The sequence below is a fragment of the Pristiophorus japonicus genome, chromosome 14 (genome assembly GCF_044704955.1).
Source record: "Pristiophorus japonicus isolate sPriJap1 chromosome 14, sPriJap1.hap1, whole genome shotgun sequence".
In the NCBI taxonomy this organism is placed as follows: domain Eukaryota; kingdom Metazoa; phylum Chordata; class Chondrichthyes; family Pristiophoridae; genus Pristiophorus; species Pristiophorus japonicus.
Window position 1 is genome coordinate 59,244,425 of NC_091990.1, and position 15,544 is coordinate 59,259,968.

General features: G+C 54.4%; 1 protein-coding gene across 10 annotated transcripts in view; it reads left to right on the forward strand.

Annotated features, from left to right (window-relative positions):
- Positions 1 to 15,544, forward strand: part of LOC139279924 (uncharacterized) — a 164,054-nt gene that overhangs the window by 24,481 nt on the left and 124,029 nt on the right. For 7 of the 10 annotated variants that reach the window (XM_070899245.1, XM_070899254.1, XM_070899249.1 and 4 more), the window contains exon 1: positions 12,583 to 12,652. The exons of 1 other annotated variant lie outside the window; for it this stretch is intronic. The gene's annotated coding sequence lies outside the window, so the exon portion shown is untranslated. Of the gene's footprint in view, positions 1 to 12,489; positions 12,558 to 12,582; positions 12,653 to 14,198; positions 14,322 to 15,544 lie in introns of those variants that run through there. 2 more of the 10 variants (XM_070899246.1, XM_070899248.1) reach the window with 2 other exon arrangements.

The window sequence follows — 15,544 nt, forward strand, 5'->3', positions numbered from 1 at the left end:
GGAGGGGTGCAGCATTTTTGGGAATGGGAACGGGTGCAGCATTCCCGGGACTGGGAAAGAATGCAGTATTTTGGGACTGGGAACGGGTGCAGCATTCGCGGGACTGGGAACGGAAGCAGCATCCCAGGATTGGAAATGGGTGCAGCGTTCCAGGGACTGGGAAGGGGTGCAGCATTCCCGGGACTGGGAAAGAATGCAGCATTCCTTGGACTAGGAACGGGTGCAACATTCCCGGCACTGGAAACGGGTGCAGCATACCCGGGACAGGAAACGGGTGCAGAATTCCTGGGATTGGGAAGGAATGCAGCATTCTCAGGACTGGGAACGGGTGCAGCATTCCCAGGACTGGGAACAGATGCAGCATTCCCGGGACGTGGAATGGTTGCAGCATTGCCGGGGCTGGGAACGGGTGCAACATTCCCAGGACTGGGAACGGAAGCAGCATCCCGGGATTGGAAATGGGTGCAGCGTTCCCGAGACTGGGAAGGGGTGCAGCATTCCCGGGATTGGAAACGGGTGCAGAAATCCTGGGATTGTAAATGGGTGCAGCATTCCCATGGTTGAGAATGGAAGCAGCGTTCCCGGGACTGGGAACGAGTGCAGCGTTCCTGAGACTGGGAACGGGTGCAGCGTTCCTAAGACTTGGAAGGGGTCTGCATTCCCGGGATTGGGAGGGGTGCAGCATTCCTGGGAATGGGAACGGGTGCAGCATTCCCGGGACTGGGAAAGAATACAGTATTTTGGGACTGGGAACGGGTGCAGCATTCGCGGGACTGGGAACGGAAGCAGCATCCAAGGATTGGAAATGGGTGCAGCGTTCCCGGGACTGGGAAGGGGTGCAGCATTCCCGGGACTGGGAACGAATGCAGCATTCCTTGGACTAGGAACGGGTGCAACATTCCCGGGACTGGAAACGGGTGCAGCATACCCGGGACAGCAAACGGGTGCAGAATTCCTGGGATTGGGAAGGAATGCAGCATTCTCAGGACTGGGAACGGGTGCAGAATTCCTGGGATTGGGAAGGAATGCAGCATTCTCAGGACTGGGAACGGGTGCAGCATTCCCAGGACTGTGAACAGATGCAGCATTCCCGGGACGTGGAATGGTTGCAGCATTGCCGGGGCTGGGAACGGGTGCAGCATTCCTGGGGCTGGGATCAGAAGCAGCATTCCCAGGGATTGGGAACAGATGCAGAATTCCTGGGACTAGGAATATCTGTAGTATTCCTGGGACTTGATACAGAGGCAGCATTTCCGGGACTGGGAACGGATGCAGCATTCCCGGAACTGGGAATGGGTGCAGCGTTCTCAGGACTGGGAATGGGTGCAGCATTCCCCAGACTGGGAGAAGATGCAGCATTCCCGGAATTGGGAACGGATGCAGCATTCCCGGGACTAGGAACGGAAGCAGCATCCCGGGACTGGGAACGGATGCAGCAATCCCAAGACTGGGAAGGGATACAGCATTCTCAGGATTGGGAATGGTTGCAGCAATCACAGGACTAGGAAAATATGCAGCATTCCCGGGACAGGAAATGGGTGCAGAATTCCTGGGATTGGGAAGTAATGCAGCATTCTCAGGACTGGGAACGGGTTCAGCATTCTCAGGACTGGGAACAGATGCAGCATTCCCAGGACTGGGAATGGGTGCAGCATTGCCGGTGCTGGGAACGGGTGCAGCATTCCCGGGGATTGGGAACAGATGCAGCATTTCCGGGGACTAGGAACAGATGCAGATTCCTGGGACTAGGAATAGCTGTAGTATTCCTGGGACTGGATACAGATGCAGCATTTCCGGGACTGGGAACGGATGCAGCATTCCCGGAACTGGGAATGGGTGCAGCGTTCTCGGGACTGGGAATGGGTGCAGCATTGCCGAGGCTGGGAACGGGTGCAGCATTCCCGGGGACTGGGAACAGAAGCAGCATTCCCGGGGAATGGGAACAGATGCAGAATTCCTGGGACTAGGAATATCTGTAGTATTCCTGGGACTGGATACAGATGCAGCATTTCCGGGACTGGGAACGGATGCAGCATTCCCGGAACTGGGAATGGGTGCAGCGTTCTCGGGACTGGGAATGGGTGCAGCATGCCCCAGACTGGGAGAAGATACAGCATTCCCGGAATTGGGAGCGAATGCAGCATTCCAGAGACTGGGAGTGGAAGCAGCATCCCGGGACTGGGAACGGACGCAGTACTCCCGGGATTGGAAATGGATGCAGCATTCCCGGGGCTGGGAATGGACGCAGCATTCCCGGGCCTGGGAACAGGTGCAGCATTCCTGGGACTGGGAACGTGTGCGGTGTTCCTGGACTGGGAAGGGCTGCAGCATTCTCGGGACTGGGAAGGGATGCAGCCTTCCTGAGACTTGCAACGGGGGCAGCATTCCTGAGACTAGGAACGGGTGCAGCGTTCCCGAGAATTGGAAGGCGTCCGCATTCCCTGGACTGGGAAGGGGTGCAGCATTCCTGGGACTGGGAACGGGTGCAGCATTCCCGGGACTGCGAAAGAATGCAGTATTTTGGGACCGGGAACGGATGCAGCATTCCCGGGACTGGGAACGGAAGCAGCATCCCGGGACTGGGACCGAATGCAGCAATCCCAGGACTGTGAAGGGATACAGCATTCTCAGGATTGGGAATGGTTGCAGCAATCCCAGGACTAGGATCAGAGGCAGCATTCCCGCGACTGGGAACGGGTGCAGCATTCCTGGGGCTGGGAACAGGTGCAGCATTCCGGGGGACTAGGAACGGATGCAGCATTCCCAGTACAGCAACCGTGTGCAGCATTCCCGAGACTAGGAACGGATACAGCGTTCTCGGGATTGGGAACGGATGCAGCACTCCCGAGATTGGGAATAGAGGCAGCATTCCAGGGATTGCGAACGGGTGCAGCTTTCAAGGGACTGGGAACGTGTGCAGCGTTCCCGGGACTGGGATGGGATGCAGCATTCTTGGGACTGGGGAGGGATGCAGCGTTCCTGAGACTGGCAACCGGGGCGGCGTTCCCGAAACTGGGAACGGGTGCAGCATTCCCGCGACTGGGAACGGATGCAGCATTCCTGGGACTAGGAATGGATGCAGTATCCCGGGACTGGGACCGGAATGCAGCATTCCCATAACTGGGAATTGGTGCAGCATTCCCGGGACTGGTAATGGTGCAGCATTCCTGGGATTGGGAACGGATGGAACATTCCCGGGACTGGGAACGGGTGCAGCATTCCCGCGACTGGGAATGGATGCAGCATTCCCAGGACTGGGAACGGGTGCAGCATTACCGGGGATGGGAACGGGCGCAGCATTCCCTGGACTTTGAACGGTTGCAGCATTCCCTGGACTGGGAACGATGCAGCATTCCCGGGACTGGGAACGGCTGCTGCATTCACGGGTCTTGGAACAGATGCAGCATTCCTGGGACTGGGAACAGATGCAGTATTCCAGTGACTGAGAACAGATGCAGTATTCTGGGGACTGGGATCAGATGCAGCGTTCCCGGGACTGGGAACAGGTGCAGCGTTCCCGCGACTGGGAACGGATGCAGCGTTGCTGGGACTGGGAACAGGTGCAGCATTCCTGAGACTGGGAATGGGTGCAGAAATCCGGGACTGGTAACGGATGCAGAATTCCCGGGACTGGGAGAAAATGCAGCATTCCCGGGATTGGAAATGCGAGCAGCATTCCTGGGACTGGGAAGAGATGCTGCGTTCCAGAGACTGGCAACATGGGCAGCGTTCCCAAGACTGGGAACGGGTGCAGCATTCCGAAGACTGGGAAGGGATGCAGCATTCCTGGGACTCGGAAAGTGTATAGCATTCCCTGGACTGAGAACGGGTGCAACATACACGGGACTGGAAATGGGTGCAGCATTCCTGGGACTTGGAATGGATGCAGCATTCTCTGGATTGGGAACGGGTGAAGCAATCCCAGGACTGGGAACAGGTGCAGCATTCCCGGGACTGGGAACAGGTGCAGCATTCCCGGGACTAGGAACGGGTGCAGCATTCCTGTACTGGGAACGGGTGCAGCATTCCCAGGACTGGGATTGGGGCAGCATTCCCGGGACTGGGATTGGGTGCAGCATTCCTGGGACTGGGAACAGATGCAGCATTCCCGGACTGGGAACGGGTGCTGCATTCCCGAGACTGGGAACAGATGCAATGTTCCCAGGACTGAGAACAGACGCTGCGTTACCTGGACTGGGAACAGACGCTGTATCTCGGAAGTGAGAACAGACGCAGCATCCCGCGACTGATAACCGGTGCAGTATTCCCGGGACTGGGAACGGATGCAGCATTCCAGGGACTGGGAACAGGTGCAGTATTCCCGCGGCTGGGAGCAGATGCAGTATTCTCGGGACTGGGAACGGATGCAGTTTTCCCAGAACTAGAACAGATGCAGCATTCCCAGGACTGGGAACGGATGCATCATTCCCAGGACTGGGCAAGGGTGCAGCATTCCCGGGACTAGGAATGGATGCATCGTTCTCGGGACTGGGAACAGATGCAGCGTTCCCGGGACTGGGAAGGGGTGCAGCGTTCCCGGGACTGGGAATGGGTGCAGTGTTCCAGGCAGTGGGAACGGATGCAGCATTCCCGGGACTGGTAATGGACGCAGCTTTCCTGCAACTGGGATGGATGCAGCTTTCCTGTGACAGGGAACAGTTGCCGCGTTCCCGGGCCTGGGAACGTGTGCAGCTTTTCGGGACTGGGAACACAGCATTCACAGGACTGGGAACGGACGTTACATTCCCGGGACTGGGAACGTAATCAGCTTTCCCAGGACTGGGAATAGCTGCAGCATTCCTGGGACTCGGAACGGATGCATCATTCCCGGGACTAGGAGCTGATGCTACATTCCCGGGACTGAGAACAGATGCAGCATTCTCAGGATTAGAAATGTGTTCAGCGTTCCCGGGACTGGGGACGGGTGCAGCGCTTCTGGGATTGGCGATGGGTGCAGTGTATCCAGGACTGTGAACAGGTGCATCATTCCCGGGACTGGGAACGGATGCAACATTCCCGGGACTGGGAACAGACGCAGCGTTCCAGGACTGGGAACAGACGCTGCATCCCGGAACTGCGAACAGACACAGCATCCCGGGACTGGTAACCGATTCAGTATTCCTGGGACTGGGAACGGATGCAGCATTCCCGGGAATGGGAACAGATGCAGTATTCCCGGGACAGGGAGCAGATGCAGTATTCTCGAGAATGGGAACGGATGCAGTATTCCCAGAACTGGAACAGATGCAGCATTCCCAGGACTGGGAATGGGTGCTTCGTTCCCGGGACTGGGAATGGGTGCAGCGTTCCAGGGACTGGGAACGGATGCATCGTTCTCGGGACTGGGAACGGATGCAGCATTCCTGGGACTGGGAAGGGGTGCAGTGTTCCCAGGACTGGGAACGGGTGCATTGTTCCAGGGAGTGGGAACGGATACAGCATTCCCGGGAGTGGGAACGGAAGCAGCTTTCCTGCAACTGGGAATGGATGCCGCGTTCCTGTGACAGGGAACAGTTGCCGCGTTCCCGGGCCTGGGAACGTGTGCAGCTTTCTTGGGACTGGGAACAGACGTTACATTCCCGGGACTGGGAACATAATCAGCTTTCCCAGGATTGGGAATGGCTGCAGCATTCCCGGGACCCGGAACAGATGCAGCATTCCCGGGACTAAGAGCTGATGCTACATTCCCGGCAGTGAGAACAGATGCAGCATTCCCAGGACTAGAAATGTGTTCAGCGTTCCCGGGACTGGGGACGGCTGCAACACAACCGGGATTGGCGATGGGTGCAGCGTTCCCAGGACTGTGAACGGGTGCAGCATTCCCGGGACTGGGAACAAATGCAGCATTCCAGGACTAGGAACAGACGCTGCATCCCGCGACTGGGAACAGACACAGCATCCCACGACAGGGAACGGATGCAGCAGTCCCGGGACTGGGAACCGATGCAGCATTCCCGGGACTGCGAACAGATGCAGTGCACACGGGACTGGGAACAGCTGCAGCATTCCCGGGACAGGGAACAGATGCAGTATTCCCAGAACTGGGAACGAATGCAGCATTACCAGAACTGGAACAGATGCAGCATTCCCGGGCCTGGTAACGTAGGCAGCATTCCCGGGACTGGTAACGTACGCAGCATTCCCGGGACTGGGAACGGGTGCCCCGTTCCCTGCATTGGGAATGGATGAATCGTTCCCGGGACTGGTACCTGATGCAGCATTCCTGGGACTGGGAATAGATGCAGCATTCCCGGGATTGGGAACAGATGCAGTATTCCCTGGACTGGGAACGGATGCAGTACTCCGTGGACTGGGAACGGTTGCAGCATTCCTGGGACTTGGAACAGATGCAGTATTCACGGGACTGGGAATGCCTGCAGCATTACCGGGACAGGAAACAGATGCAGTATTCCCAGGAGTGGGAGCAGATGCAGTATTATCGGGACTGGGAACAGATGCAGCATTCCCAGAACTGGAAAAGACACAGCATTCCCGGGACTGGTAATAAATGCAGCGTTCCTGGGACTGGTAATAAATGCAGCGTTCCAGGGACTGGGAACGGGTGCAGCTTTCCGGGACTGGGAACGGATGCATCGTTCCCAGGACTGGGATCAGATGCAGCATTCCCGGGGCTGGGATCAGTTGCAGTGTTCCGGGACTGGGTGCAATGTTCTTGGGACTGTGAACTGCTGCTGTGTTCCCGGGACCGGGAAGTGGTGCAGCGTTCCCGGGACTGGGAACTGGTGCAGTGTTGCAGGGAGTGGGAACGGATGCAGCATTCCCGGGACTGGGAACGGACGCAGCTTTCCTGCAACTGGGAATGGATGCAGCGTTCCTGTGACAGGGAACAGTTTCCGCGTTCCCAGGCCTGGGAACGTGTGCAGCTTTCTTGGGACTAGCAATGCAGCATTCACAGGACTGGGAACGGACGTTACATTCCCGGGACTGGGAACGTAATCAGCTTTCCCGGGACTGTGAACGGCTGCAGCATTCCCAGGACTAGAAATGTTCAGCGTTTCCGGGACTGGGGACGGGTGCAGCGCAACCGGGATTGGCGATGGGTGCAGCGTTCCCAGGACTGTGAATGGGTGCAGCATTCCCGGGATTGGGAATGGATGTAACATTCCCGGGACTGGGAACAAATGCAGCGCTCCAGGACTGGGAACAGATGCTGAATCCCGGGACTGGGAACAGACACAGCATCCCACGACAGGGAACGGATGCAGCAATCCCGGGACTGGGATTGGTTGCAGTATCCCGGGACTGGGAAACAATGCAGTATTTCCAGAACTGGAACAGATGCAGCATTCCCAGGACTGGGAACATATGCAGCATTCCTAGGACTGGGAACGGGTGCATCGTTCCCAGGACTGGGAACGGGTGCACCGTTCCCTGCATTGGGAATGGATGCATTGTTCCCGGGACTGGTAACCAATGCAGCATTCCCGGGACTGGGAATAGATGCAGCATTCCTGGGATTGGGAACAGTTGCAGTATTCCCAGGAATGGGAACGGATGCAGTACTCCCTGGACTGGGAACGGCTGCAGCATTCCTGTGACTGGGAACAGATGCAGTATTCACGGGACAGGGAATGCCTGTAGCATTAGCGGGACAGGAATCAGATGCAGTATTCCCGGGAGTGGTAGCAGATGCAGTATTCTTGGGACTGGGAACGGATGCAGCATTCCCAGAACTGGAAAAGACGCAGCATTCCCAGGACTGGGAATAAATGCAGCGTTCCCGGGACTGGTAATAAATGCAGCGTTCCAGGGACTAGGAACGGGTGCAGCTTTCCCGGGACTGGGAACGGAGGCATCGTTCTCGGGACTGGGATTGGATGCAGTATTGCTGGGACTGGGATCGGGTGCAGTTTTCCGGTACTGGGTGCAATGTTCTTGGGACTGAGAACTGCTGCTGTGTACCCGGGACCGGGTAGGGGTGCAGCGTTCCCTGGACTGGGAATGGGTGCAGTGTTCCATGGACAGGGAATGGACGCAGCATTCCCGGGAGTGGGAACAGATGCAGCATTCCTGGGACAGGGAACTGGTGCAGCATTCCCGGGACTGGGAACGGGTGCAGCATTCCTGGAACTGGGATCAAGTGCAGCATTCCCGGGCCTGTGATCAGGTGCAGCGTTCCCGGTACTGGGATCCTGTGCATCGTTCCGGGATTGAGTGCTGCGTCCCTGGGACTGGGAATGGGTGCAGCATTCCCGGGACTGGGTAGGGACGCAGCGTACCCGGGACCAGTAACGGTAGCAACATTATCGGGACCGGGAACGGAAGCAGCGTTCCTGGGAATGGGAATGGATGCAGCTTTCCGGGACAGGGAACGGACGCAGCATTCCTGGTACCTGGAACGGAGGCAGCATTCCCAGGAACAGGAACGGACGCAGCATTCCCGGGACTGGGAACGGACGCAGCATTCCCGGGACTGGGAAAGGATGCAGCATTTCCGGGACTGGGACCGGCCGCAGCGTTCCTGGGAATGGGAACACCTGCAGCATTCCTGGGACTGGGAACGGATGCATTTCTGGGACTGGGAACAGATGTAGCGTTCCTGGGAGTGGGAACGGACGCAGCGTTCCCGCAACTGTGAATGGACGCAGCATTCCTGGGACGGGGAATGGATGCACCATTACCGGGACTCGGAACGGCTGCAGCATTCCGGGGACTGGGAACACATGCAGCATTCCTGGGACTGGGAACGGATGCAGCGTTCCCGGGACTGGGAACGGACGCAGCGTTCCTGGCAGTTGGAACGGACGCAGCGTTCCCAGGACTGGCAACAGGTGCAGCATTCCCAGGACTGGGAAGGAATGCAGTGTTCCCAGGACTAGGAACGGATGCAGCATTCCCGGGACTGGAAACGGCGGCAGCATTCCCGAGATTGAGAACGGCTACAGCATTCCGAGGACTGGGAATGGATGCAGTATCCCAGGACTCGGAATCGATGCAGCATTCCCAGGACTGGGAACGGGTGCAGTGTTCCTGAGCCTAGGAATCGGTGCAGCGTTCCCGGGACTGAGATCGGGTGCAGCATTCCCGGGACTGGGATCGGGTGCAGCGTTCCCGGACTGGGTTTGGGTGCAGCGTTCCTGGGACTGGGAACGGGTGCAGCGTTCCCGGGACCGGGTAGGGATGAAGCGTTCCCAGGACCGGGTACAGGTGCAGCGTTCCCGGGACCGCTAATGGGAGCAGCATTCCCAGGACCGGTGCAGCATTCCCAGGACCGGGAACGGATGCAGCATTCCCGGGACCGTGAGCGGATGCAGCATTTCCGGGACAGGGAATGTTGCAGCATACCTGGGACCGGTAACGGGTGCAGCATTCCCGGGACTGGGATTGGGTGCAGCATTCCCAGAACTGGGATCGGCTGCAGCATTCCGGGACTGGGATAATAAGAACATAAGAACATAAGAATTAGGAACAGGAGTAGGCCATCTAGCCCCTTGAGACTGCTCTGCCATTCAACAAGATCATGGCTGATCTGGCCGTGGACTCAGCTCCACTTACCCGCCTGCTCCCGGTAACCCTTAATTCCCTTATTGGTTAAAAATCTATCGATCTGTGACTTGAATACATTCAATGAGCTAGCCTCAACTGCTTCCTTGGGCAGAGAATTTCACAGATTCACAACCCTCTGGGAGAAGAAATTCCTTCTCAACTCGGTTTTAAATTGGCTCCCCCGTATTTTGAGGCTGTGCTCCCTAGTCTCCACCGACCAGTGGAAACAACCTCTCTGCCTCTAGCTTGTCTATCCCTTTCATTATTTTAAATGTTTCTATAAGATCACCCCTCATCCTTCTGAACTCCAACGAGTAAAGACCCAGTCTATTCAATCTATCATCATAAGGTAACCCCCTCATCTCCGGAATCAGCCTAGTGAATCGTCTCTGTACCCCTTCCAAAGCCAGTATATCCTTCCTTAAGTAAGGTGACTAAAACTGCACGCAGTACTCCAGGTGAGGCCTCACCAATACCCTATACAGTTGCAGCAGGATCTCCCTGCTTTTGTACTCCATCCCTCTCGCAATGAAGGCCAACATTCCATTCGCCTTCCTGATTATCTGCTGCACCTGCAAACTAACGTTTTGGGATTCATGCACAAGGACCCCCAGGTCCCTCTGCACCTCAGCATGTTGTAATTTCTCCCCATTCAAATAATATTCCCTTTTACTGTTTTTTTTCCCCAAGGTGGATGACCTCACACTTTCCGACATTGTATTCCATCTGCCAAACCTTAGCCCATTCGCTTAACCTATCCAAATCTCTTTGCAGCCTCTCTGTGTCCTCTACACAACCCGCTTTCCCACTAATCTTTGTGTCATCTGCAAATTTTGTTACACTACACTCTGTCCCCTCTTCCAGGTCATCTATGTATATTGTAAACAGTTGTGGTCCCAGCACCGATCCCTGTGGCACACACTAACCACCGATTTCCAACCTGAAAAGAACCCATTTATCCCGACTCTCTGCTTTCTGTTCGCCAGCCAATTCTCTATCCATGCTAATACATTTTCTCTGACTCCGCGTCCTTTATCTGCTGCAGTAACCTTTTGTGTGGCACCTTATCGAATGCCTTTTGGAAATCTAAATACACCAAATCCATCGGTACACCTCTATCCACCATGCTCGTTATATCCTCAAAGAATTCCAGTAAATTAGTTAAACATGATTTCCCCTTCATGAATCCATGCTGCGTCTGCTTGATTGCACTACTCCTATCTAGATGTCCCGCTATTTCTTCCTTAATGATAGTTTCAAGCATTTTCCCCACTACAGATGTTAAAGTAACCAGCCTATAGTTACCTGCCTTTTGTCTGCCCCCTTTTTTAAACAGAGGCGTTACATTAGCTGCTTTCCAATCCGCTGGTGCCTCCCCAGAGTCCAGAGAATTTTGGTAGATTATAACGAATGCATCTGCTATAACTCCGCCATCTCTTTTAATACCCTGGGATGCATTTCATCAGGACCAGGGGACTTGTCTACCTTGAGTCCCATTAGCCTGTCCAGCACTACCCCCCTAGTGATAGTGATTGTCTCAAGGTCCTCCTTTCCCACATTCCTGTGACCAGCAATTTTTGGCATGGTTTTTGTGTCTTCCACTGTGAAGACCGAAGCAAAATAATTGTTTAAGGTCTCAGCCATTTCCACATTTCCCATTATTAAATCCCCCTTCTCATCTTCTAAGGGACCAACATTTACTTTAGTCACTCTTTTCCGTTTTATATATCGGTAAAAGCTTTTACTATCTGTTTTTATGTTTTGCGCAAGTTTACCTTCGTAATCTATCTTTCCTTTCTTTATTGCTTTTCTAGTCATTCTTTGCTGTTATTTAAAATTTTCCCAATCTTCTAGTTTCCCACTAACCTTGGCCATCTTATATTGGTCTTTAATTTGATACTCTCCTTTATTTCCTTGGTTATCCACGGATGGTTATCCCTTCTCTTACCGCCCCTCTTTTTCACTGGAATATATTTTTGTTGCGCACTATGAAAGAGCTCCTTAAAAGTCCTCCACTGTTCCTCAATTGTGCCACCGTTTAGTCTGTGTTTCCAGTCTACTTTAGCCAACTCTGCCCTCATCCCACTGTTGTCCCCTTTGTTTAAGCATAGTACGCTCGTTTCTGACACAAATTTCTCACCCTCAATCTATATTACAAATTCAACCATACTATGATCACTCATTCCGAGAGGATCTTTTACTAGGAGATCGTTTATTTTTCCTGTCTCATTGCACAGGACCAGATCTAAGATAGCTTGCATCCTTGTAGGTTCTGTAACATACTGTTCTAAGAAACAATCCCGTATGCATTCTATGATCGGGTGCAGCGTTCCCGGGACTGGGATCTGTGCAGCGTTCCGGGATTGAGTGCAGCATTCCTGGGACTGGGAACGGGTGCAGTGTTCCCGGGACCGGATAGGGATGCAGCTTTCCTGGTATCGGGTACAGGTGCAGCGTTCCCGGGACCGGTAACGGGGGCAGCATTCCCGGGACCGGGAATGGATGCAGCGTTCCTGGGACAAGGAGCGGGTGCAGCATTTCAGGGACTGGGAACGGGTGCAGCATTCCTGGGACTGGGATCAGGTGCAGCATTCCCGGGACTGGGATCCTGTGCAGTGTTCCGGGATTGGGTGCAGCGTTCCTTGGACTGGGAACGTGTGCAGCGTTCCCGGGACCGGGTAGATACGCAGCATTCCCGGGACCGGTAACGAGAGCAGCATTCCCGGGACAGGTAACGGGAGCAGCATTCCTGGGACCAGGAATGGATGCAGCATTCCTGGGACAGGGAATGGGTGCAGCATTTCAGGGACTGGGATCAGGTGCAGCATTTCCGGGACTGGGATCGGGTGCAGTATTCCCAGGACTGGGAATGGATGTGGTATCCCAGGACTGGAATCCGATGCAGCATTCCAGGGACTGGGAACAGGTGCAGCATTCCCGGGTATTCTGCAGGTTGGTGCGACCAGCTTTGTGACGTCACTGAGCAGGCTCCGCCCCGCGGCTCCCCGAGGTCACGTGCTGCCGGCAGCAGAGGACGCGGCCGTGCGGAGGTTAGAGCGCGCATGCGGGCATCGAGTGCAAGGCGGGCCGCGCGGGAACTGCAGCCTCGGGGGTGCGCGCCGATGGAATATCGACTGAAGAAAAAGTGAGAGGGGACAGGGTGAGAGAGGGTGTGGTGAGAGGGGGCGGGCTGGGGTGAGAGGGACGGGATGGATTGGGCAGGGTGTGTTTGTTGAGAGGGGACGGTGTGGTGGGCGGGACGGAGAGAGAGGGCGGGATGAGACGGGGCGGGTTGCGGTGAGGGTGTAGAGTGGGCTGAGAGGGGACGCGATGAGAGTGGGTGGAGCGGGGTGAGGTGAGTTGGTGCAGCAGGCTATGATGAGGGGGTGGGCTTTGAGGGGGGCGAGGGTACCGTCTTTGGGTGAGTGGAGTGTGGGCTGGGAATGAGCTGACCCGGTATCGGAGGGAGAGGTGGGGCCATGCCTGCTATTACCATAAGCCTGGAATCTGCTTCCTTTTGTTGCCGGTATTGAACTCTTCGATAAGGCAGAGTTTTATAATAGAATCACAGAATGACACAGCACAGAAGGAGGCCATTCGGCCCATCGTGCCTGTGCCGGTTCTTTGAAAGTACTGTCCAATCAATGCCACTCACCTCTTTTCCCATCGCCCTGTAAATTTCCCCCCCCCTCTCTTCCGCGCCAGGGTGTCCTTGGAGATGGAGCACGCGGTGTCCACCGGTACGCTCGCGGCCTTCCGCGAGAGGTGGGCGCCGGAGGGACTGGAGTGCATCGTTACCCCCGGCAACCAAATTTTAATTTAATTTGATATGTTTTAAAATTTAATTTGTTTTAATTGCCGTATTTTTAATGTCCCCCTCCCCTTTTATAGGGGGCACTTGTAAAATATATGGTTTTAATGCCCCCCCCAAAAAAATCACACAAAACCCCACAAAAAAAAACAAAAAAAAGAAACAAAAATTTTTTTAAAAAGGGGCAGTTAAGTGTCTGGAGTGTCCCCAGATCGGGGGGGGGGGGGCACTTGATCTAATGTGTATTTTGTTCCCCCAAAAAGAGTTGTAAATTTCCCCCCTTTGAGTATTTATCCTATTTCCTTTTGAATGTTAGGTCTATCACCCTTTCAGGCAGTGTATTCCACATCACACCACTCGTTGTGTGATTTTTTTTCCTCATGTCGACTTTGGTTCTTTTGCCAATCCCCATAAATCTGTGCCCTCTGGTTCCGAACCATTCTGCCACGGGAAACAGTTTCTCCTTATTTACTCTCATGAAAACCATGATTTGAAAACCTCCCTCATATCTCTTGACCTTCTCTGCTGTAAGGACAATACCAGCCTCTCCAGTCTATCCACTTAACTGAAGTCACTCATCCCTGGTACCATTCTAGTAAAACGCCTCTACATGGCCTTGACATCCTTTCCGAAATGTGGTTCTCAAAATTGGCCACAATACTCCAGCTGGGGCCTAACCAGTGTTTTATAAAAGTTTAGCATAACTTCCTTGCCTTTATACTCTATGGGCTGGATTTTCTAGTCCTTTGCGCTCGGGGTTACGCCCTGGAGCGGTGTGAAAGGCGGCAGTAAGGTCTCCAGCGCCTCGCCGTGATCTTCCGGTCGGGTTTTGCGGCGGCGCAGAGCAGCACTGCCGGGGAGAGCTGCGCCAGGTGTGCAACGCCCCTGGTTGCGACACCGGCGCGAGTTTTGACTCTTGCCCGACCCGTCCGCCCGGAAGTGCGCCCGCAATGACCGCCTGGGAAATCGGGGTGGTCCTGCGATCCCGGCGGTGGACAGGAAGGTAATGGACTCCAAAAATAAGTGCCAGTGTTTTTTGTTTTACATTTTTTGTGTGATTTGTGTTGCGGTGGTGTGGGCAATGTTATAGGAATGTTTCCGAGCTATTTTTTTCCCCCTCCCCCCAGGGCCTCTCTTCGGAGCACTTCCAGCCCGGCTCTTTAGCTCGGGAGTTTCCCTCCCTTGCGCCGAGAGGTGTACAACGCCTCCCTTAGCGCTGTGCTCCCTGATGCCCAAAACGTAACTACCAAAGCGCAAACTATTCCTGGCCGCTAACTTTCCCGCCGTGCCGCCATTATCGCCCCGAAAACAGAAAAGCCGAAAATCCAGCCCATAATATGCCTCAATTAATAAAAACCAGCTGAAATAAAATATTCTATTTTATGTTGAAATGCTTGGCTTGTTGAAAAAAGATGAGAAGGTCCAGCAGGGAGTAAACATGCAGAACCCCAATTATTTGGCACCATCTCATCTGATCTGATATGGTGATGGAAGATAGGAGAGCTTATATACATGATAGACATTAAGCCAGCCTCTACAGTATTGGGGTGCTGCTAACTGTCACTGGAGACTCTGAACCCAATCCCATCCCCAGCTCCAGGTGTGGTCAGTGGTTAATATTCTGCAAACCTGTTCATGATTCTTCCTGTGGGCAACTTTGATTGTTGACACTGAGATAGCACAACCAATATCAGTTATAACCAAACGGGGCTGGGCATGACAGGATATCACCATTTTGCTCTTCCCTCCACCAGCTCCCGCAGATTTCTCCCCACTCCTTTGGGTCTTATTGTACAGCCCCATCATCCTGGGCTTAGCCTTGCATGCTATTTTTTCCAAGCATGAACTCATGCTCTCACCTTGTGAGGGTTCCCATCTTAAGTGCTGCCGACTGTTATCTTTTTGCTATAACACGTTCTGCTACTGCCCATAGGCCACTCCTTATCAGTACTTTACCGTCAGTCATTTTGTCCTCCCAATATTTTCTTTGCATGGTGTTTCAAAGGCATTCAATCTCCTTTGCCTCCGTCAGGGTCCAGGCCTCAGCGGAATACAGATGTGTCATCTGGACACAGGTAAATGGGGCTGAGGTATAGTTTACTCCTGCCCCTATCTGTCTCCTTTCCCCATTTCATGATTCTATTCCCCAGATTGGTTTCCATGGTTTGTAACCACATATTTGCAGCCAGAGCAATGCATTCTTTAGCTTTTAAAGTCGGTAACTCT